Source organism: Tamandua tetradactyla, chromosome 17 (assembly GCF_023851605.1).
Source record: "Tamandua tetradactyla isolate mTamTet1 chromosome 17, mTamTet1.pri, whole genome shotgun sequence".
Taxonomy (NCBI): Eukaryota; Metazoa; Chordata; class Mammalia; order Pilosa; family Myrmecophagidae; genus Tamandua; species Tamandua tetradactyla.
In genome coordinates this window covers 79260742-79284358 of record NC_135343.1, presented here as the reverse complement: position 1 = coordinate 79284358, position 23617 = coordinate 79260742, and the positions used below count along the sequence as shown (strand labels likewise).

Genomic DNA, 23617 nt, shown 5'->3' with positions numbered 1-23617 from the left:
ACAGTTTGGTGATTCCTCAGAAAGTTAAGTATAGAATTACCATATGACTTGGCAATCTCACTTCCAGGTATGTACCCAAAAGAATTGAAAGCAGGAACTTGAACAGATATTTGTACACCAATGTTCAAACAGCAGCATTATTCAAAATAGTCAAAAAAAATGGAAGCAACCCAAGTTGCTATTCATCAACAAATAGATGGAAAAGCAAAATCTGGTAATCCATACAATGGAATAGTATTCAGCCATAAAAAGGAATGAAGTCTTGACATACACTATGTATGACTTGGATGAACCTTAAAGATATCAAGTTGAGTGAGGTAAGCCAGGTGTAAAAGGATAAATATTGTATGATTTCACTTATTGAGATACCTAGAATAGGCAAATACATACAAACAGAAAGTCTGCCATGAGTTAGGAAATGGATATATCTTTTTGGGCCACTATTCAGCCTACTGTAGGCTTAAAATACAAAAATATTACTTGAATACATTTGGATTGAATGAATTTCAGCTAAAATATAGTATTCCTCAGAACATGTCAGATACGTATAACTTTGTCTTAAGTTTTTTAAGGTGATCAAAAAACATTTTTTACCCTCATCAAACAAGTCTGGGAAATACTGAATGCTATATTTCCTTCTTATGATCCATAATTCACATAAATACATTAAAATTTCTGTGAAGTCCTACAGTAAAGAAACCCATTTAAATCGTTCAACCCAGAATTTTGCAAACTTATTTGACACATAACCTTTTCTTTTGGATTGCATAACACTCATTAACATCTGAGAAACTGCACGTTCTGTGGAGCACACACACAGATACATTGAGTTAATATAGAAGCAATTAATCATTTGTGAGTGTTTTAGTTACCTAGGTGCTCAAGGAAATACCAAGAAATGGTTCAGCTTAAACAAAGGAAATGTAGTCACTCATGGTTTTGAGGCCAGGAAAATGTGCAAATCATGAAGGCAATGCTTTCTCCCTGGAGACTGGTGTTCTGGAGCTGGCTGCCGGTGACCCTTGGCTCCTCTGTCACATAAGGCACGGGGAAGTCAGCTTTCTCTTCCAGGTTCCATTTCAGCTTCCTGCTTCTGTGACTTTGTCTCTCTCTGTCTGAATTTCATTCTCTTATAAGACACCTGGTAATAGGATGAAGACCCATCCTGACTGAGGTGGGACACCCTTAACTGAAGTAGCTTCATTAAAAGGTCATATTTATAATGGGTTCATGCCCATAGGAATGGATTAACTTAAAGAACATGTTTTTCTGGAGTACATACAGCTTCAAACCACCACAGTAAGTATAAATGATTTTGTTTTCTGGATTCTTCTCAGTTTTGATGGGAAAGAAGAAGAAACAAAAGAAGATCTTGAACACGAGGGAAAGGCGAGAGCACTGGCATTGGGCTGGGGTACACAGACGGAATGCTGGAAGGCACAGAAAAATGAGACTGGAGACTCAAAAGAAATTTTGCTCAAAGAATTCTTTATTCACTTCAAACTGTGTGGAGACAACGCAAGCTGTGAAACAGAGGTTTTTGGTTGATTGCTTAGATTTTTTATTTGTTGTTTGCTTGGTTTTTCTCCGTCAAGTAAAAGCACATACAAGCAACTTTGTGATTTATAGTTGTTTTGTTTTGTATTTTCTCAAACGCGATGATTTCCTTGTAAAAGGGCATGTTTCCCATGTGTTCTATTAATGGAAGTGCCACTGTAACTGCATTTCTGTCATTTCTGAATTCTCCCTGTAGTTGCTGCTAAAAGCAGGAGTCTGTCTTTACTGGTTCATTACCAAATAATCTAACAGTGTGATATCTTGGTGCATGAGAATTCTGTTTCTTCATTTGCACATAAGCAGTAAATCCACACGTCCCTGCCCCTGCGTTTGGGCCAACATGAGCAAGTGAGCCCCACTTACCTTGGGAGCTGGGGATCCCCAGAAGCCAAGATCAGGTAGGAGACTCGGGTTCCAGAGAAGTCACAGGTCTCCTTCAACAAAAGCCTCCCTGGTCCTTTGTTGCCTGCCATGCTGTGGCTCAGCTTTCTGTGCCAATCGTGATTTGAGCAAGAGAGACACCGCAGATCTCATAACCTCTGGTATTGTGTCTTCTGCTTCTCAGAACACTGTTTGAATACAGCAAAACTAGAGCTCAACTTCCTATTACTAGGGGGAAAAAATGTGTGTTCCTGGCTCCTTGCTTGCTGAATCCCTCTCGTCACCCCTCAGACCACCAGCAGTCTGGGGCAGGCAGTCAGCGGTGGTTACTGGGCCTCTCCAGGACTCATTACCCATCTCTGGATCTCAGCCAGAACTGCTGCGTATTAAAGTTTGTTTCATGGAAAACTTAAAAACGCCATCCCAGAGAGTTTCTGTTATTACTGGGGAAACATAAGATGGTTTTAACTGATAGACAATGAATATATTTTATTAATTTATCTTAATGTGCATTAAGAAAAAAAACCTGCATGCAAAATTCACGTTTTCATAAATGCTATTGTTTAGAATGGGCTTGATTTTTTTACAAGTCAATTTAAAGTCTATTGAATGAATAGTATTAAATAAGTAATAGTACAGGTGGCACACATACACGGTAGTGATATTCAAGAACATCACTGACTGATATTCAAGGAGCAGCGCTACACTGCATCATATACCAGCTGCTCCACAGAATCTTAAATTTGAGAGGGACTCCAGTGGCAGCATGCAGAGCAGGAGTCCCTTCTCCAAACTTGACCTGACAAATGGATTCCACCCTGAACTCAATCTGTCAATGTGCAAGAAATTCTAGGAGAGCGGCTTTTCCATCACAGACAAGTTCTTATTGAAGGAGGACTGGCAGTGCTTTTCTCTCCCAGGAAAAAATAAATAGAAGAGCCAAAATGCCTGAAAGCAGGAGCTGAGGTTGACAAATATCAGGTCTTAGGGGAAAAGAGCAAAAGATTTCATTTCAGAACCCATAACCCTGGAGAGTAACAATAACAATCCAGTGATTCAAATTCAAAGGGTTAGTTTCTTCTGAACACTGAGTAAGCTAGAAAGAATATTCTCAGTGCCCAGTTGTTCATGAATAGAATAGCCTTTGCCCCTTCCTCTAAACATCTCTAACTTTTTTTTGTCCTGACTTTAAGAACAATGCCTTCCCCCACCTCTGCTTTGCATATGTGCTGCCAACGCTTCTGGTCAGGGACTCCCACAAGGACCAGAAACCTTGGCTCCTTCCTGGATTATCCCAACAGACCCAACCGGTACCAGGCCATTCTCTACTCAGTGTTAGTGTGAGCTTGATTCAGAAAAATTACTCATGTATATGCCGCTAGAAAACTTGTGATGGATCGTTGTAACCCAAAGGGCAAAATTATTTATTTATTCACTGGCTTTTTTTTTTTTCCAGTAGGTACCATATGCCAGATACCGCTAAGCAGCATCCCAATTGCTGAGAAGTACCTGGCATGGGGTAGGCAATCAGTGTGGAGAACTTGGAGTAGGGAGAGTTGGCTGTCTAAGAAGCCGCTGGGAATGAGGTCGAGAACATTCTTGTCCTTACCTTGCTGGTGATTCCTATGCAGCTTTCAAGAAACAATTTGTAATGTCCCAGGGCACCCTCATGAGCTAATTGAACTATGCATTCGTAAGTGTATCTATCTCAACAATATGTGAATTCTCCAGGCTAACTTTGCATTTCTCGCCTGTACATCTGCAGTGGCTAGCATATAATCAGCACACATTTGTTACCAGAATATGTGAATTGCTTAAAGAGTATAATGCTATCCAACTCCCCACACACACACACAAAAAAATCAGTAATTAATCATTACTTTGGGTTACTCCCTCCTGTTAGATGAGCAAAATCACATAAGTTATAAGTGCCCAAGTAAGATATGAAAAAGGCATGGGGCCAGGAATTGGATTCAGGATGGACTCCAGAATGGGACTAAGGAAATACCCATGAAGTTGGAAAAAGCAAACAATCTCAAGGAGAAGGGCTTTCTTTGACTCCTACTCAAGGAACTGTACAAAGAAGTACATCTTCTCAGGATTTACCAGCTCATTCATTCAGATGCAGGTTCAAGTGTTCAATGATGCTTCATAGAACATTTACTAATTACAGTTCCTTCAACAATGAATTCTTTGGAATACTAAGGAACTTCTAATTTCTCCCGCATGAAAGGCGGGCATTCTAACCACTGAACTCTCTGTGCACCCTGTACCCAATACTTTTGCTCTAAATACCAATAGGTTGTGCTAGAGGAAACTCCAATGTTCTCCACCTTTCATTAGTACACAAGACTTTGTGCTAATGGATAGAGAATTGGGTCTGTGGTGTTCTTTCCCCATTCAGGACACTTGGGTACAATAAAAGCAGTTAAAACGAATGTCCGTTCACATCAGTGGGACCATACAGTATTTGTCCTTTAGTTTTTGGCTGGATTCACTCAGCATAATATTCTCTAGGTCCATCCATGTTATTACATGGTTCATAAGTTTATCTTGTCTTAAAGCTGCATAATATTCCATCATATGTATATACCACAGTTTGTTTAGCCACTCTTCTGTTGATGGAGATTTTGGCTGTTTCCATCTCTTTGCAATTGTAAATAACGCTGCTATAAACATTGGTGTGCAAATGTCCGTTTGTGTCTTTGCCCTTAAGTCCTTTGAGTAGATACCTAGCAATGGTATTGCTGGGTCGTATAGCAATTCTATATTCAGCTTTTTGAGGAACTGCCAAACTGCCTTCCACAGTGGTTGCACCCTTTGACATTCCCATCAACAGTGGATAAGTGTGCCTCTTTCTCCGCATCCTCTCCAGCACTTGTCATTTTCTGTTTTGTTGATAATGGCCATTCTGGTGGGTGTGAGATGATATCTCATTGTGGTTTTGATTTGCATTTCTCTAATGGCCAGGGACATTGAGCATCTCTTCATGTGCCTCTTGGCCATCCGTATTTCTTCTTCTGGTAGGTGTCTGTTTAAGTCTTTTTCCCATTTTGTAATTGGGTTGGTTGTCTTTTTGTTGTTGAGTTGAACAATCTCTTTATAAATTCTGGATACTAGACCTTTATCTGATATGTCGTTTCCAAATATTGTCTCCCATTGTGTAGGCTGTCTTTCTACTTTCTTGATGAAGTTCTTTGATGCACAGAAGTGTTTAATTTTGAGGAGCTCCCATTTATTTATTTCCTTCTTCAGTGTTCTTGCTTTAGGTTTAAGGTCCATAAAACCACCTCCAGTTGTAAGATCCATAAGATATCTCCCAACATTTTCCTCTAACTGTTTTATGGTCTTAGACCTAATGTTTAGATCTTTGGTCCATTTTGAGTTAACTTTTGTATAGGGTGTGAGAGATGGGTCTTCTTTCATTCTTTTGCATATGGATATCCAGTTCTCTAGGCACCATTTATTGAAGAGACTGTTCTGTCCCAGGTGAGTTGGCTTGACTGCCTTATCAAAGATCAAATGTCCATAGATGAGAGGGTCTATATCTGAGCACTCTATTCGATTCCATTGGTCGATATATCTATCTTTATGCCAATACCATGCTGTTTTGACCACTGTGGCTTCATAATATGCCTTAAAGTCAGGCAGCGCGAGACCCCCAGCTTTGTTTTTTTTCCTCAAGATGTTTTTAGCAATTCGGGGCACCCTGCCCTTCCAGATAAATTTGCTTATAATATGTCATTGGTAACAGAGTTCAGCAGGAGTTAGAAACAGGGTAAGGCAATGGGTAATTGAAGCTGAAGGAATACAGACTGTGCAACAGGACTAGATACAAAAACTCAAAAATGGACAGCACAATAATACCTAATTGTAAAGTAATCATGTTAAAATACTGAATGAAGCTGCATCTGAGCTATAGGGTTTTTTTTGTTTTTGTTTGCTTGTTGGTTTGTTTGTTGTTGTTTTTTACTATTATTACTACTTTTATTTCTTTTCTCTATATTAACATTCTATATCTTTTTCTGTGTGTTGCTAGTTCCTCTAAACCGATGCAAATGTACTAAGAAACAATGATCATGCATCTATGTGATGATGTTAAGAATTACTGAGTGCATATGTAGAATGGTATGATTTCTAAATGTTGTGTTAATTTCTTTTTTTTTTCTTTCCGTTAATAAAAAAATAAATAAATAAATAAAGTAGAAAAAAAAAAAACGAAAGGCCACAGGGTCTCTGCATCTCAATTTTATTTGTTATTCACAACGCCCTTCCACGGAAGTCACTTTCCTGAACAGGCAGGAAGATGGGATTGGGTTAACTTCCAGAGGATTTGCAGGAATAATTGTAGAGCGCTGAGCCATCCTGACAAGTAAGCGCCACACCTAGCTCATGAGAGACGTGGGCTTTGGGGCTGCAAAACAGGAAAATGGGAGTGAGAAATTAAAAACCAAGGAGGATCCCAAGACATCAGAAACAAACTGGGAAAATTAGGTAACAGCAAGGTGTTGGAAGTTTGGGTAAAAATGCTGAGAGAAAAATCAGGCATCCCCAGAAACACAGGTTCCAAAAGTTAAAATAAGAAAGTCAACAAACTGCTGATTAGTTATGAATTAGGCCCCCCCAAAAATTCTGGGGGGTGGGAAATCAGAACAGCAGACCCAAGAACCAGAAACAAGGAGACTTGCAAATGCAGGCAACATCTCTATCAAACAGTTATCTTAAACATGTCCCATGAAAAAGTTGTCTCATTATTTACATTTTATCTTTAAATAACAACTTCAGGATTTTTACTAAAAGGTGACAGAATTAATGCATATGTTCCTTTTCCAGAAATTCACTGAAATGAATAACAGCCACCAAAAATAGAGCCAGAAAAATACCACCCATGGTGAAACTAAGGATTTGTGAAAAACAGCGTAATTGGGGCCATAATTAATACCTGTGTAGGAAAATTCACACCTAATCAAAGAATGATGCATAAAAACCAATGCTTGAATTTGCACTTCTTAAGAAGGATGCAAATTTCCCTTAAAAAAGAAAAGAGTGAGAGAGCACAAAAGAGTTCTACGGAAAACCTTCTCTTGTAAACCTGGGGGCAGAATTTGTGAGCAATAAAAAGAAGAAGCTGCAAACATTAATTCAACAAATGTTTATTGAGCAATTTCTATATGCCAGAGAGGTGGGAAACTCTGGGAAACTGGCCCACAGGGCTATTTCATATTAATTTTTTTTCTAACCCAACTGTCTATCCATGAAAAAAATCTGGAGGTAAGGGGCAATAAACAGAAGCCCAAAAATCTGCCTGGCTGAATTAAACTCCAAATCAGCTCTCTAAAGGTCTTACAGCGATTGCCAGGACTCCCCACTCCCTCCAGAATAAACCACTGCACTAAAGCTGAAGGGATATGGGCCCAGAACTGAGGAGTCATCAGTTTTAAAATTGGCAAAAAAATGTGATGACAATACATCCAAATTAAGGTTCTTCAAGCTGATGAAAGACTTAACAGCACACTCTCCATTTCAAAGCCCAGTGGTACGATTTTACAGCGCCCCAGTAAAAGTGAATTAGGGGAAAGAGAATCCCACCGGCCACTTCTCAAGCAAAGAACAGACCAGAGAAAACTGCATCCATTCAGACCGGATTGGTAAAGCGAAGTCTTAATCATGGCATCTGTGTGGAGTTCATAAAACAACAACAAAAAAAAGGGCAGGAGGAAGAACTGAAAAGGACTCAACAAGCAAAGGGAAGACAAAGACTATGCTTTTGGAAAACAGTCATTCCCAGTAACACTTCTTTGTGGAACAGACAACATTTCTAGATGCGATCCGAAGGTCTTGAAAAGTGAATGAGGACAGGGATGTTACAGAAATGGACATCAAGGAAGAGATTCAGAAGATCAATGGAGAGAAGAGACAATAAGAGAAAATGAAAAGGGAGATTAATAAAAATGTCACATAATGAAAACCACATTAGTAGCAGTAGTAAGTAGAATCCATATTAGTAAAAACCAAATTGATGGTATGGAGACTGGCTAGAAGAAAAGCATAGAAGCAAAGACAAACTTGAAAGGAACGATTAAGATATGAATGACAGATACAAAATAAAAATAGTAGGCACACGGCATTTGAGTTGTGGTCCTGAAAAAGAGGACAGAGTAAACAGAACAGAAAATGTTCTAAGTGATTATAGAAAACCATTTTCTGAAATAGAGAAAAATAGAAATGTAAAGATTAAAAGGGCTTGCGCTAAGCATCAAAGAGTGTTCATTGAACTTGAAAGAAAATGTCTATAAGTAATTAGGCTGAAGAAACAAAAGAGAAAAATCAGGTTAAAATCATATTTTTCAGTAATATTAAATGCCAGAAGACAATGCATGCAGTTTGAGAAAAAAAGAATATGTTACTGATTTTGTTAACTGTATCGTTTGGTGCTTTCTAATCCATTCTGTAATCAAACTTTATAAAAGTTCCATGGTTCTTAAAAAAAAAAAAGGATTCTCTCAGGGTATCCATGAAACATTTTTTATTGGGCATATAGTATGTACTAAAGAAAACTTCCGTATATTTTGTTAAAATAGAAATGGGACAAAACAAACTTTCAGACTATAATCTAGCAAAGTTAGACTTCAATAACAGAGGTAAAATTTTTAGACCCCAGATTTTTGAAAAATTTTAAAGCAAATTCTTCTCTTCAACACTCAGGCCAAAGAATGAAGCAAAATTATAATGACAAAGGAATGAGAAACAGCAAAAGTGAAAGGAGTACCTACGAATAACTAAGGGGAAAACTAATGCTGTGCCACAAGGAAAATCTACGACCTGAAACACCTTATCAAACAACAATAAATCAAATTTAATTAACTATTGGAATTAAGATTGGGAAAATAACAAAATATACATGAGGACAAATCAATTCCGAATGGACTAGAAACCCTTTGCCAACTTTCCCCAGGCTTTCAGCAGACTAATGTTACAGCTTCTGCTGGCCAGGTGGAGAGCAGAGGTGCATCCAGCAGGTCGACACAGACCTAATTATCCCCAGCAAGGAGCAAGCTCTTAGCAGGATTGAAAATTAAAAAGAAAACTGCAGAAATGAAATCCTCTGAGAGAGCAGTAAATTCTGGGAGAGAATGAACTTTGAGAAATCTCGGTCAAGTCCTCCTCACCCACACACACCCCACCAAAGATGAGAACACCGAACTATCCTGAGCCTACCAGATTAGCAGATAAAGCTTCATGACACCCAGTGTGCTGGTTTGAAGCTGTTATGTACCCCAGGAGAGCCATGTCCTTCTACTCCTAGCCCAATCATGTGGGGGCAGACCTATGCTATGGTAAGGTAGGACCTTTTGATTAGGTTGTCTCCATGGAGATGTGACACACCAGTTATGGGTGTGACAGTTTGATTAGATGGAGATGTGACACTACCCATTCCAGAGGGGTCTTCATTAGTTTACTGGAGTCCTTTTGGAGAAAGCTCGGACTCAGGTGCAGATGTTGGAGATGCTCAGAGACAGACAGAAGCTCAGCAAAGAGGCCAATGGAACCAGGAGTTGAAAGCAATGAAATCCGAGAGCAAAGGGCCAACAGATGTCTCTATGGGCTACCCATGTGACACAGACACCCAGATGGGAATTGGCCTTTCTTGAGTGAAGGTGTCCTCTTGTTAAGGCCCTAATTTGGATATTTTCATGGTCTTAGAACTGTAAATATATAACCTAATAAACCCCCATTATAAAAGCCGATCCATTTCCGGTACATTGCATCCCATCAGCATTAGTAAACTAAAACATCCAGTTACATTTGGACACATTTATACTAAAGAGTAATTCATTATTTATCTGAAAGAGAACACCAACAAGACTCTAGTAAATTCTACTAAGCAAGAGAAACAGGTCAACTGAGATAAATAAAAATTTGTTAAAAGGATCACTGGTGAGTAGTGAAAATATTAAATTATGATAATAAGGGCCCCTAAATGGGAAACTATAAGTAAAGAACAGAATGTAAGAAAAATAAATATGACAACCAAAAATAACATAAAACAAGTAAAAATAATGAGGTAGGGAATGTTACCAATTAGTACTGACTTAAAGTTAAAAATAAACATAGTAAGTCAAAATTATCTTTTTCATAATATTGTTTTCCCTAAACCTTAGAAGTGACTATCTGAATTTCTGAATTGTCTCCACTTTCAGTTGTTTTTATTCTGTTAAAATCAAGTAAAACCAATTTTGTCATTTTTTATTTAACATAAATGTTAATAAAATTTAATAGAAAAAATTAAAAATAGATTTTAGTCTGATCCACGTTTGCAAAATTAATTCCATCCAACATTCTACTTACTCCTTAAACAAATATCATTAATTGAGAAATACAATACTCCAGGTACATTGTTTTTTGCAAATACTCATGTGCGCACACACACACACACACACACACACAGACGTACACCTGTATATGTACACATTCCCAAGCAACACCTGGCATCACACCCATCTAAGTTTTTTAACTTTTTTATTGTATGGTATAACATATATACAAAGCAAATAAATAAAAAAGCAACAGTTTTCAAAGCACTCTTCAAGAAGTAGTTACAGAACAGACCTCAGAGTTTATCATGGGCTACCATACAATCCTCTCAAATTTTTCCTTCTAGCTGCTCCAGAATATAGGAGGCTACAGGGTTTAAATTTTTTTTTATCACCACAATCAACTTTTTTCTTTTTTTTGTGAAAAAATACATATATACAAAAAAAGCAATAAATTTCAAAGCACAGTCCCACACTTAATAGTAGAACATATTTCAGAGTTTGACATGGGTTACAATTCCACAATTTTAGGTTTTTACTTCTAGCTGCTCTAAAATACTGGAGACTAAAAGAGATATCAATTTAATGATTCAGCAGTCATATTCATCTGTTAAATCCTATCTTCTCTGTATAACTCCACCATCACCTTTGATCTTTCCATCCTTCTCTTTAGGGGAGTTTGAGCTACAGCCATTCTAAGTTTTCATGTTGGAAGGGTCTGTCACTAATATGGGGCAGGGAGATGGAACTATCTGTGTTCTGGAGAGATTGGGCCCTCTAGGTTTCAGGACTTATCTGGTCAAGGGACCCATCTGGAGTTTGTAGGTTTCTAGAAAGTTACACTAGTGCATGGAACCCTTGTGGAATCTTATATGTTGCCCTAGGTGTTCTGTAGGATTGGCTGGAATGGTCCTGGTTGGGGGTTGGCAGGTTATGATAGGTAGCAAGGTCTACCTGAAGCTTGCATAAGAGCAACCTCCAGAGTAGCCTCTCGACTCTATTTGAATTCTCTCTGCCACTGCTACTTTATTAGTTACACTTCTTTTCCCCTTTTCATTCAGGATGGAATTGTTGATCCCACGGTGCCAGGTCTGGATTCATCCCTGGGAGTCATCTCCCACATCGCCAGGGAGACTTTCACCCCTGGATGTCATGTCCCACATAGAGGAGAGGGCAATGATTTCACTTGCAGAATTTATGCCCATCTAATATTAATAATGATGGTTATTTTGAATGTGAGAATTTGGAATAAGTCTTTGTTTCATTTTTTTGTTGTTTTTTTTTATTCAAACTTGAATAGCTTATATGGAATAGGAATCATTTTTATAAAATACAATTAATTACCATAAAACATGGAAAAGGAAGGAAAATTACATTTAACTTTTAAAAACCAGCATAACACATATCAAAACCTGACAAAGACATTTTAACAGATTTCTTCCCAGAAACAGAAATGCTAATCATCAAATATGTATGGAAGATGTGCTAGTTTGAAGCTGAATGGACCACAGAAAAACATGTTCTTAAAGCTGATCTGTTCCTGTGGGTGTAAATCTATTGTGGGTGGGAACTTTTGATTAGGTTATTTCAGTTGAGGTGCACCCCAGGTATTCTTAATGCTCTTACTGGAGTCCTTTATAAGAGGAGGAAATTCAAAGAAAGATTCAGAGAGAAAGACAGAAAAGATAGAGAAAAAGACTAGTAGCTCAGAAAAAATTCACAGAAGCAAGAAGCTGAAAGCAACAAAGCCTGGAAAAGAAAGAAGAGACCAGATGTCACCATATGCTTTGCCATCTGACAGAGGAGACCAGGCATCGTCTTGATTTGGACATTTTCACCACCTCAGAACTGTAAGCATGTAAGCTAAGAAATCCCCATTGTTCAACGTCAGCTTGTTTCTAATATATTGCATTTCAGAAGCTTTAACAAACTAAAAGAGAAGAGTAAGAGATCCTAAATAGCCAAAGCTATCTTGGAAAAGAACATAGTTGGAAGACTCACACTTACCAATTTTAAAACTTTAAAAGTTGCAGTAATCAAACCACTACTATGGTTTTGATGCAAGGACAGACATACAGACTAGTGGAATCAAACTGAGAGTTCAGAAACAAAACCTCATGTCTGTATGGCCAATTGACCTCTGACAAGGGTGCTAAGTCCACTCACTGGGGAGGAAATAATCTCTTTAACAAATGGTGTTGATAGAACTGGATAGTCCATGCAAAAGAATGAAGGTAAACCTCTACCTCACATCATACATGAAAATTAACTCAAAATGGATCAAAAACTTAAATATAAAAACTAAAATTCTCATAAAACTCCTAGAGGAAAACATAGGGAAACATTTTAAGATCTTGTGTTAGGCAATGCTTTTTTAGACTTTACACCAAAAGCACGAGCAACAAAAGAAAAAGTAGATAAATGGAATTTAATCAAAATTTAAGGTTTTTTATATCAAAGGACTTTATCCATAAAGTAAAAAGACAACCTACAGAGTAGGAAGAAATATTTGGAAACCATGTATATGATAAGCATTTAATATCCAGAATATATGTATAACTCCTGCAACTCAACAAAAAAGACAAACAACACTAATTTTTAAAAATGGGAAAAAGACTTGAACAAATATATTTCTCCAAAGAAGATATACATGTGGCCAATTAATACATGAAAAAATGTTCACTATCATGAGCCATCAGGGAAACGTAAATCAAAACCACAATGAGATAGCATCTCATACCCATTAGAATGACTACTAGCAAAAAAAAAAAACTAAAAAATAACAAGTGTTGGAAGGAATATGGAGAAATAGAAACATTCATTCATTGTTGGTGGGAATGTAAAATGGTACAACCACTGTGGAAGACAGTTTGGCAATTCCTCAAAAAGTTAAGTATACAACTACCATATAAACTAGCAATCCCACTTCTAAGTATATCTTCAAAAGAATTGAAAACAGGAACTCAGACATTTTCACACCAATATGCATAGTGACATTGTTCATAATAGGCTAAAGCTGGGAGCAACCCAAGTTCCCATCAAGAGATGAATGGGTAAGAAAGATGTAGCATTACATACAGTAGAATATTTGGCCATATAAAGGAATGAAGTTCTGATGCATGCTATAACATGGATGAGCTTGCAGAGCTCGTGTTTGAGTGAAATAAACCCGACACAAAGGATAAATACTGTCTTATCTCACTTATATGAAATAAACAAAATATGCAAATTCATAAAGTCAGAACCTGGAATACAGGTTACTCAGGGGTGAGTAAGGGAGAGGAATGGGTAGATAATATTTAATTGGTGCAAAGTTTCTGTTTGGGGTGATGGAAAATTTTGGCAATGGAAGATGGTGATGGAAGCAAAACTTTGAGAATGTAATTAACACCAATGAATTATATATTCAAAAAGGGATAAAATGAGAAATTTTATGTTGTCTATAAGTTATCACAAGAAAAGCACAGAACTGTACAGCACAAACACTGAACCCTGGTGTAAATAGTGGGCCAAAGTTAACAGCATAATTAGAATTATAATAGTATTGTTTCATCAACAATACTATTGCTCTAATTAAAAAATACATGAGTAGATCTTTTTAAAAAACTGGCAAAGAATGCACACAAAAAACAAATCACATGCAAGTTTCATTTACAAACATTTAAGAAAAAATCCCAATTAAAATATAAGCAAATGGGGGGTGCAAAGATAGTTCAGTGGTAGAATTCTCGCTTGCCATGCAGGAGACCCAGGTTCAATTCCCGGTCCATGCATTTCCCCAAATAAACAAATAGGCAAACAAACAAACAAAAAAAAAACACACAAGCAAAAAAATATTTGACAAATGATGTTGCAATAATGGATGCTCACACGGAAAAAAAAAGAAATGTGAACCCACCATACAGTATACAAAATAATAATAATTATATATAGATAGATAAGCAAAAAGGATTAGTTAATACCATGAAAGAACAACACACCACCACCCAATAGAGTTCAGTCCAAGAATGACAAAATAGTAATGACAATTAGTAATAGTATACTCATCATATTACGTTTAAGGGAGATAAATCATACAATCTTCTTGTTACATGCTGACATTTTATAAAATGCATCATTCATTCCAAATATTAATGTACAATATGCCAGAAAAAGATATATAATTTTCCAAACTATTTAAACAGAAGGGAAATCAAGAAAGTAAGATATTCCAGAATGCAAATAAAGAAACTGTTTTACAGAGGGAGCGATCCACTCTGTCCAATGCTGCCAGGAATCACGTAAGATAAAAAATAAAAAATGATTTCATTCTATCTGCCAGTATAGAAGTCATTGGTGATCCTAATAAAAGCTGCTTTTTTTTGGAGTGGTGGGGATAAAATTTTGATTGAAGTGGGTGTGAGCAAGAATGAAAGAAGAAAAAGTTGATTCAGCAAGTATGGGCAAACTTTTGAAGAGCTTTACTATAAAAAGAAAGAAGGAACATGGGGTGGTAGTTAAAATAGGATGTGGTATCAAGGGAAAGATATTTAGTTTGTTAGAAGAGGGGATTTATTATAACATGTTTGTATGGTGATTCCATAGGGAGAAGGAAAAAACTACTATTTCCAGAGAACACATGTGTGGTTCCAAGAGCACTGTCCTGGAGTGGCACAAGCCAGCTCTGAGAAAGAGCAGAGGGTTCATCCTTTTTAAAAAAGAGGAAAGGCAGAGCATAGAAGTACAGATGCAGATGGGCTGGAAGATTTGATATAGTAAAAATAAGGGAGTTCTGTGTTCATTATTTTCTCAGTGAAGTAAGAACTTGGTTCATCAGTGAGAGTGAGAAGAGGGGAGGGTGTTAGGGGTTTGAGAAGGGAGGCGAAGGTGACAGTCTTCTGGGATCATGGAAGAGGGAGAAGAAGAAAGAAACATTTAGGACTGTTGGGCTATGTTGAGAGCCTACTTAGGATTTATGATCATAAATTCAAGGTAGGATGTCCACACAGTTAAGCCATTTTCCCCCACGCATGTTCAGCTCTGGGGCTTCGGATGCAGAGTGGATGGAATTGGACTTCACGTAGTATTGGGTTTGTTCTGACTACAGTAGAGGAAGGAAGAAGCAGAGACCCTGAGGGTACATGTAAGGAGTGACAGCTGTGACACAAAATGCTATACACCTGGGCTAAAGGGGAGGGAGATGAGACGAAAGTAACAAATATTTAAAAATGCTACAGTCAGGGGGCAAAGGGCCTAATGTGGTCATAAGCAGTTGGAGTTGGAAAATTAGAATCCATGATAGGAAAGGTAGATTACGGTCAGAGAGGGGTGTTCTAGTTTGCTAACTGCTGGAATGCAATGTGTGCTGGTTTGATGTATGTCACCTAGCAAAACCATGTTTTAATCTAAATCCCATTTCATAAAAGCAGAATAATCCCTGTTCAATACTGTATGTTTGAAACTGTAATCAGATCATCTCCCTGGAGATGTGATTTAACCAAGAGTGGCTGTTAAACTGGATTAGGTGATGACATGTCTCCACCCTTTTGGATGGGTCTTGACTGGTTTACTGGAGTCCTATAAAAGAGGAAACATTTTGGAGAATGAGAGATTCAGAGAGAGCAGAGCAGAACAACATAGCCACGAGAAGCAGAGTTCCCCAGCCAGTGACCCTTGCAGATGAAGAAGGAAAATGTTTCCTGGGGAGCTTCATGAAACAGGAAGCCAGGAGAAGAAGCTAGCAGATGACACTGTGTTCACCATGTGCCCTTCCAGATGAGAGAGGAACCCTGACCATGTTCACCATGTGCCTTTCTAGATGAGAGAGAAACTCTATGTTCGCCATGTGCCGCCTCACTTGAGAGAGAAACCCTGAACTTCATTGGCCTTCTTGAACCAAGGTATCTTTCCCTGGATGCCTTTGATTGGACATTTCTATAGACTTGTGGTAATTGGGACATTTTCTTGGTCTTAGAACGGTAAACTAGCAACTTATTAAATTCCTCTCTTTAAAAGCCATTCCGTTTCTGGTATACTGCATTCTGGCAGCTAGCAAACTAGAACAGCTTGTAAAAGGGGGAATTTAATAAGTTGCTAGCTTATGATTCTAAGGCTGAGAAAATGTCCCAATTAAAGTAAATCTATAAAAATGTCTAAATTAAGGCACCAACAAGAGGTTACCATCACTCAAGAAAGGCCGATGAAGCTCAGGGTTTCTCTCTCCACTGGAAAGGCACATGGCAAACATGGCGACATCTGCTAGCTTTCTCTCCAGGCCTCTTGCTTCCTGAAGCTCCCCAGGAGCGTTCTTCTTGTTCGTCTCCAAAGGTTGCTGGCTGGTGGACTCTGTGGTTCTCTCCTCATGCTGAAGCGTCCTCCCAAAATATTTCCTCTTTTAAAAGATTCCAGTAAACTAATCAAGATCCACATGGAATGGGTGGAGTCATAAAACTGGGCAAGTCACATCTCCGTGGAGATAATCTCATCAAGTTTCCAATACCCAGTGCTGAATAAAGTTTAAGAAAAACGGTTGTTCCCACAAGATTGGATTAGGGTTAAATCATGGCTTTTCTGGGGTCCACAAATCCTTTCAAACTAGCACAAGGGGGATTTGTAAAATGGAGAGTTTTGAGATAACAGGGAAGGAGTGGAGAAAAAGACCATTAGAAGTGAAGAAAATAAAGTACCGCAGGGCCAGGACATTGGCTTTCTGTTCCACCCAGTGCAAAATCCTTTCTGTTATCTGCAAGATTCTTTCATGCTTTGCAGCCGCATTAACACTCTGACCTCATCTCCTGCTACTCGCCTTTCCCATCTCTCTCCAAGCCACACTCACCTCCTTGCTCTTCCTTGAACCTGCCAGGGACATTCACATCTCGCCTTCTTTTGCACTTGTTACCTCGGTCCAAAATGCCCCTCCAAAGTCACCATCTCAATGAGAATGAGATGCACCCACCATCATACCCCCTTGCCTGCTTTATTTCACTGCATTGAACTTGCCAAAACCTAACATATACTCTATCTCCCCCAATAGCTCATAAGCGTCATAAGGGCAACAATTTTTGCTCTTTGTTTACTGCTATAGCCCCAGCCACCAGGATGTGCTCAGCACAAAGCAGATGATCAACAATATTTTCTGAGTGATTCCGTGGGAGAGAGATGAGTACAGGAATGATGAATGAAGAAAGTTACGGATTCCTCAAGGCCTTACCGAAACCAAAGGAAACCCAGCTTAATTCCACAATAATCTGATATCTGGTAAATGAAAAATATACTATCATGCAAAAGTTTAACATTTATCCAAATATCTTATTTTTTTTAATAATGTGTTTATTAAAATTGAAAAGACTTTTAGGTGCCATACAAAACCATGCCCGGAATGTTTAACTTTAGCCTTCCCACTCTTAGCCCTCAACCTACCCTCTTAGCAATAACTTAAAAATTGTTGTCCTGAGAGTCTTGTGCAGTTTTAAATGAAGTATACAAGTTCCAAGGAGAATGAGAGATGCAAACAAAATCTAAACTTAGAAATAAGATTTTTATTTTAATTTCAGTTGCTAAATTCATTTTAATAAATCGGGTAGGTGGAAATACTAGTGGTCAATGAGAGAGAGGGGTAAGGGGTATAGTATGTGTGAGTTTTTTTCTAATTTCTTTTTCTGGAGTGATGCAGATGTTCTAAAAAATGACCATGTGATGAAAACACAACTGTGTGATGATATTGTGAGCCATTGATTGTAGACCATGTATGGAATGTAAGTGTGTGAAGATTTATCAATAAAAATATTTTTTAAAAATCATTTAAGAAATCTCAATTTTTATCTAAGTCATCCAGTCTAATAGGAGGAGATATCCCAGGAGTGTTTGTATAGATTTACAAGACACATTATTTAACGCATTTGTTCTAAGACTCAGAGCTGCTCTTAAGCAACACATAATTGAGGTCAATTCCCACATGGAAGACATGCAAGAGATATCTCGGGTTCCAGAGTGAAATTTAATGCCACATTTTCTGGCATTCTTTTAGTTTCTGATAGCACTGTGTACATTTAAAGACTGATGCAAATATTAAAGAAAAAAACTCTCCCTCAGTAGAAGACTGGATAAACTGTAGACTTTTATTTCATACATTGAACTGACATATTCCAGCTAAAAATTAAATAACAAAAGCACAAATGCAAGTTCCCTCCTCTCTTCCTCTTCTCCTTCCTCACCCCCCCCACCCCCACTCTTTCTTTTCCCCTCTTCCCTTCCTTCTTTTTTTGTTCCTATTCATTTTTTTCCCTTTGCTTTCATTCCCTCTCCTTCGTTTTGGATCACTTCACTTCCACTTGGTTTCTGGACCATTCAGCCTAAGATTCGTTGGAGACTGCAAGCAAGGGGTAGCTTCTGATGATAATGGGAGAGGCACAGCTGTGTGGAGGAGGGAGTGAGACACTCTCAAGGTGAAAAAGTCTTCATCTCGAGAGACCCCAAGACCTCTTCCAGTCACCATTTTCTCTGCCTCAAAACTGTAAGCTAATAAATTCCCACTGCTCAAGTTGAACCATTTCATGCCGCCTGCTTTAAGCAGCCTAGGAAACTGCAGCACGCGTGTAAAATAAAGCCCCCTTCCTCCAACAGACGCTGTTCTACTCCAGGGCACAACGTAGGTCAGCAGAGGGACTTGGGTTTCAGCTTGCACGCCCCACCTCGACTGGTCCCTTGTAGTTTCTGCTCGCTCTGCCGCTACGTTCAACAGCTCTGACTGACAGACGCCCATGAAGACGACTGTACACGTGCTTGTCCCAGTGAAATAAGCTGCTAAAATTAAATTAAACAAAAATTCTGGTCCCCTCCTCCAGCAAGCCTTCCTTCATGACCCAAACCCAGGAAGAACTTCACATTCCCTCTTCAGAGTGGCCAAGACTCTTTGCCTGTAGTAAGTCCCGTCATCACTTACTGCAGGCAATGCTTGTAATTCTCTAATGATACACTCTGCTTACAGGTAGCCACTTACACAGGCTCTATCCTCTGCTGGATTAAGGGAGGTGAAAAAACAAACCTGAAATGAAAAGCACACACACACACACACACACACACACTTACACAGTTTGCCTAAGTAACGAGTGCATTGGTAGCTAGATTAGGAGATGGTTGGGTAAGCATCAACTTCAGGTCTTTTTTTAACATCAGTTAGTTTAGCTACCTCCTTATCTCATCCAAGGACCTTGTTGAGTCTGAACTGGCTCCCAAAGGGCATGCCTCAATTTACTGCAAGTTCTGGGACTAAACTTTTGGAAGTGGGTTTCCCTACACAGGTTCATTCAAGCCTGACCTTAGTTTTGGAATGTATAATAAATACAAATTCTCATATTGGACAAGAGATTGTTCCAAAGGAGACTCTGACAAATGAACAATCCATTGCTTCTTGGCTCTGCCAAACATATGGGTAGACGATTTAGGGAACCTGCTTAACTTGCCAATTTATATAACCAATCATACACCAAAGACTCCTCAAACATAAGAGGATCTGAAGTTGTGAGCACTGTTTTAATACGAGTTCCATGTTACTAAAAGGATCAAATTAATTTCTAAAAAATATAGTTCTGTTTTATCCTGACTTTACTTAATTAGGAATCTCTTCCACAGGTGAAAATCGTTAAACTCCATTTCAATTCAATATTTGGATTTCACTGTTTACACAAACTTGGCTTCTATGTTTTGGGGCAGCCGCATATTTGCCATAAGATTGTCTCTGCAGATCGGAATCTAATTTTCTCCAGACTTTAAAAAGATCATGGCTTCCGATGTGGATACTTACTGAGGTTCAGTTCTCAAGCCTTCTGGATATCACGCTGCAGAACCCTTGAGATACCAGGAAAAGTCAAGGTCAAAGATGGAAATGAGAATGCAAATCACATGAAAATCTAAGGGTTTCTCCAAAGTAAAAAGAAAAAGCAAAAAACTAAATAAATAAACGCAGAAAGAACAAATCATCATGCTCCGAAGTTATGGGAGAAAATAATAAAAGCTATTCTACATGTTTTATATTGTTTTGTGTCTGTTATTCCGCAGCATTGAGCGCTAAGCAACTTAAGAATAAAACCTTCACACACAAAAAAGTACATTTAGCCCTTGAAAGAACTAATAATATATGTATTTAAAAAGCAACTTTTCATAGGAAGCATGCAATTCCATTAGACGTAGCACATTCTTTGAGTCCTTTATGCCTGCCAGCAGGACTCTGAAATGCCTTTGTGATTTCAGGCTGCTATCGCTTATGGCTTCACCAAATAAACCTTCACTGTCTCATAATTATTACTCAGCGGTTTGGGGGAATCCCACGTGGAATTTGTAGTATTCTAACACATACACGAGACTCTCATTTTAAATCATCCATAAATACAAATACCAAATTGTGCATTGTACAGAACGAAACACCTTTTCACAAAAGACACAAGGGTTGCTAGGCAACCACCTAGCACAGGCTTTAGCAGTCAAGGTACCAAAGGGACCCCTGTGCCACCACTTCCTGAAGGTTCCTGCGTAAAGGCACAAAAGGACAACAGTAGCAAGGAGTTGAGATACAGCTCAGAACCAGCACCATTATCCCCAAGCTGTATGAGAACATATTCCATCCATTTTAACATGCTGACTTACAAAATAAGTAAAAGAAAGCTTACTCGGAACGCATCCAATTTTTAAAATTCAGCTGGTATTTGCTATGTGACTCTGAGCATTATCTTCTCACACACTAAAGGACATACTATATTCAAGTTTCTCTTTAAACAGGGTCAAGGTTAGGGAAAATGCTTCTGAGGCAAATTGGCCTTCCCTGGCCCTCAGCTTTGCCTCCACTCTTCAGTGAACTCTAGGCTCACAGACGTCCAATACCTGAGGCTGGTCTTGTGGGATTAAGGTGTTTTAGTGGTGCAGTAGTATCTTGGTGAGAATGAGTTCAAGGGCTTTGTGCTCTATAATATTTCTGCAACATAAAAAGAAGACAGCTATGAGAAGAGCCTGAAGAGGGAATTTCAAAGGGCTGAATTTCAGAAAGAGCAGCTCCTGGGAGAGGACAATGGAGCTTGCCAGACAAATATCCACTAGCCCATTAAATGCAACCCTTTAGATCTATACCACAGAATACTCTAGCATTAAGCACATGGTCTAGAGTCAAGCTGTCTGATTTAGGTAAGCCCTGGCTCTACAACTTACTTTCCTTGTGACCTGTAGCAAAATGCTTATATCCCCTAAGTATCAGCTACTCATCCATAAAAAGAGATTAAGAAAAAACCTACATGATGTTCGAACATTTATTGAAATAACGTATATAAAACTCCTTGCATTGTCCCTTTGATGTAATAAGTGCACGATAAATTTTGTATTATTGATATTATCATTGTAAAGATCAACAATAAACATGGTCCTTTTGATTTACTTAATTAAATATCCCATTGTAGTAAAATTTGGTTCCAGCATACAATATAAGCATGTGCAATATTTAGAAATGAATGATTTGGGGCAAGAGTTTAGAACTGGAAGTAGACTGATAAGATAAAAGGCCGTTGAACATAAATCGGTACCTTTCACCATCCTGGGAAGTTATATTTAAACTGTGCTGAAAGCAAAAAATTGCTAACCAACAATTCTGTGTCTTGCAAAACTTTCTTTCAAAACTGAAGGAGGTTGCTTGCTTCAGCAGCATCTATGCTAAAATTGGAACAATACAAAAAGATTAGCACGGCCCCTGTGCAAGGACGACACGCAAATTCGTGGAGTGTTCCATATTCTTCCAATTGGGTCAGGACTAAGGTAGATCAGAATACAGGGTAAGGATGACAGTGTCTGTATTTTAGAATTGCAACTACTATACGAGACCAAAGGAAGAGAGGTTTGCTTTCTCCAAAACCTAAATTGTCTGTAGCACATTATCCATTCAACCCGTCTGGATAGCTCATTTAAACAACCTAAACATATGGAGCCCAGAATGGGAATGAGGGCTTGTAATTCTGTACAGCTTAAGGTAATACCCAGATGCATCACACAGTATGTTGGACAGTTAATTAAAAAGTATTGGCTCATTTCCCAGTGCCTACCCATGCCAAAAAAAAAAGTGTTGGCAAAGTATTGAGAAATGGAAGAAAAAATATTATTTTTTATTAAGCTTTACCCGTGGGAAAACCCCTGATATTGTCTCAAATATCAAGGACTCCCAAGTCAATAGGTCAAGCCCTTGATCTTGAGGTTTGCTCTGGTGAAGCTTCTGTATGTAGTGGAGAAGCTTAGCCTACCTATAGCTATGACTAAGAGTCACCTCCAAAGGACCTCTTTTATCACTCAGATGTGGCATCTCTCCCTAAACCCAACCCTGTCAGTAAAGTCATTGCCCTCCCCACTATGTGGGACACGACATCCTGGGTGAAAGTCTCCCTGGTGGCATGGGAGATGACTCCCAAGGATGAGTCCAGCCCTGGCACAGTGGGATCAGCAATTCCATCCTGACCAAAAGGGGAAAAAGAAATGTAATAAAATGAAGTGTCAGTAACTAAGAGAGTTCAAATGTAGTCAAGAGGCTATTCTGGAGGCTACTCTTATGCAAACTTCAGCTAGATATTGCTAACTACCACAGTTTGCCAAACCCCAACCAAAACCATTCTTGTTAACTCTAAAGAGCACCTAGGAATCTATCTGAGATTCTACAAAAGTGTCTAACACTAAAATTATTTTCCAGAAACCTGCAACCTCCAGATGGGTTCCTAGATCAATAAGTCCTAAAACCCAAAGGGCCCAGCCTCTTCAGAACATCAGTTAGTTCCATCCCCCATCCTATATTATCGACAGCCCTTTCTGACATGAAAAAGAACAGGAGAGGGATCAAAGGAGAAGGCAGAATTATAACAGACAAGATAGGATTTAGCAAATGAGTATGACTGCTGAATCATTGCATTGATATTTCTTTTAATCTCCTGTGTCTTGGTGCAGCTAGAAAGGAAAACCTAAAATTGTGGAACTGTAACCCATACCAAACTCTGAAATCTATTCTATAACCATTTGTGACAATGTACGTTGAAATGTATATTATGAAATTATATATTATGCAGCTTTAAGACAGAATAAACTTATGAAGCGTGTAATAACATGGATGGACCTAGAGAACATTATGCTGAGTGAGTCTAGCCAAAAACTGGGGGACGGGTACTGTGTGGTCCCACTGATGTGAACCGACATTCGAGAATGGACTTGGAATATGTCATTGGTGGCGGAGTCCAGCAGGGGTTGGAAACGGGGTGAGATGATGGGTGGTTGGAGCTGGAGGGATACAGACTGCGCAACGGGACTGGATGCAAGGACTCAGAGATGGACAGCACAATACTACCTAATTGTAAAGTAATCATGTTGGAACA

The 23617-nt window shown here is 38.6% G+C and overlaps 1 non-coding gene across 1 annotated transcript; it reads left to right on the top strand.

The window, feature by feature from the left end:
* Positions 1 to 21903: 21903 nt before the first annotated feature.
* LOC143661787 (U6 spliceosomal RNA) lies at positions 21904 to 22005 on the top strand. Its single transcript, XR_013164840.1, has one exon. It is a non-coding gene; the product is annotated as a U6 spliceosomal RNA (small nuclear RNA).
* Positions 22006 to 23617: the final 1612 nt, after the last annotated feature.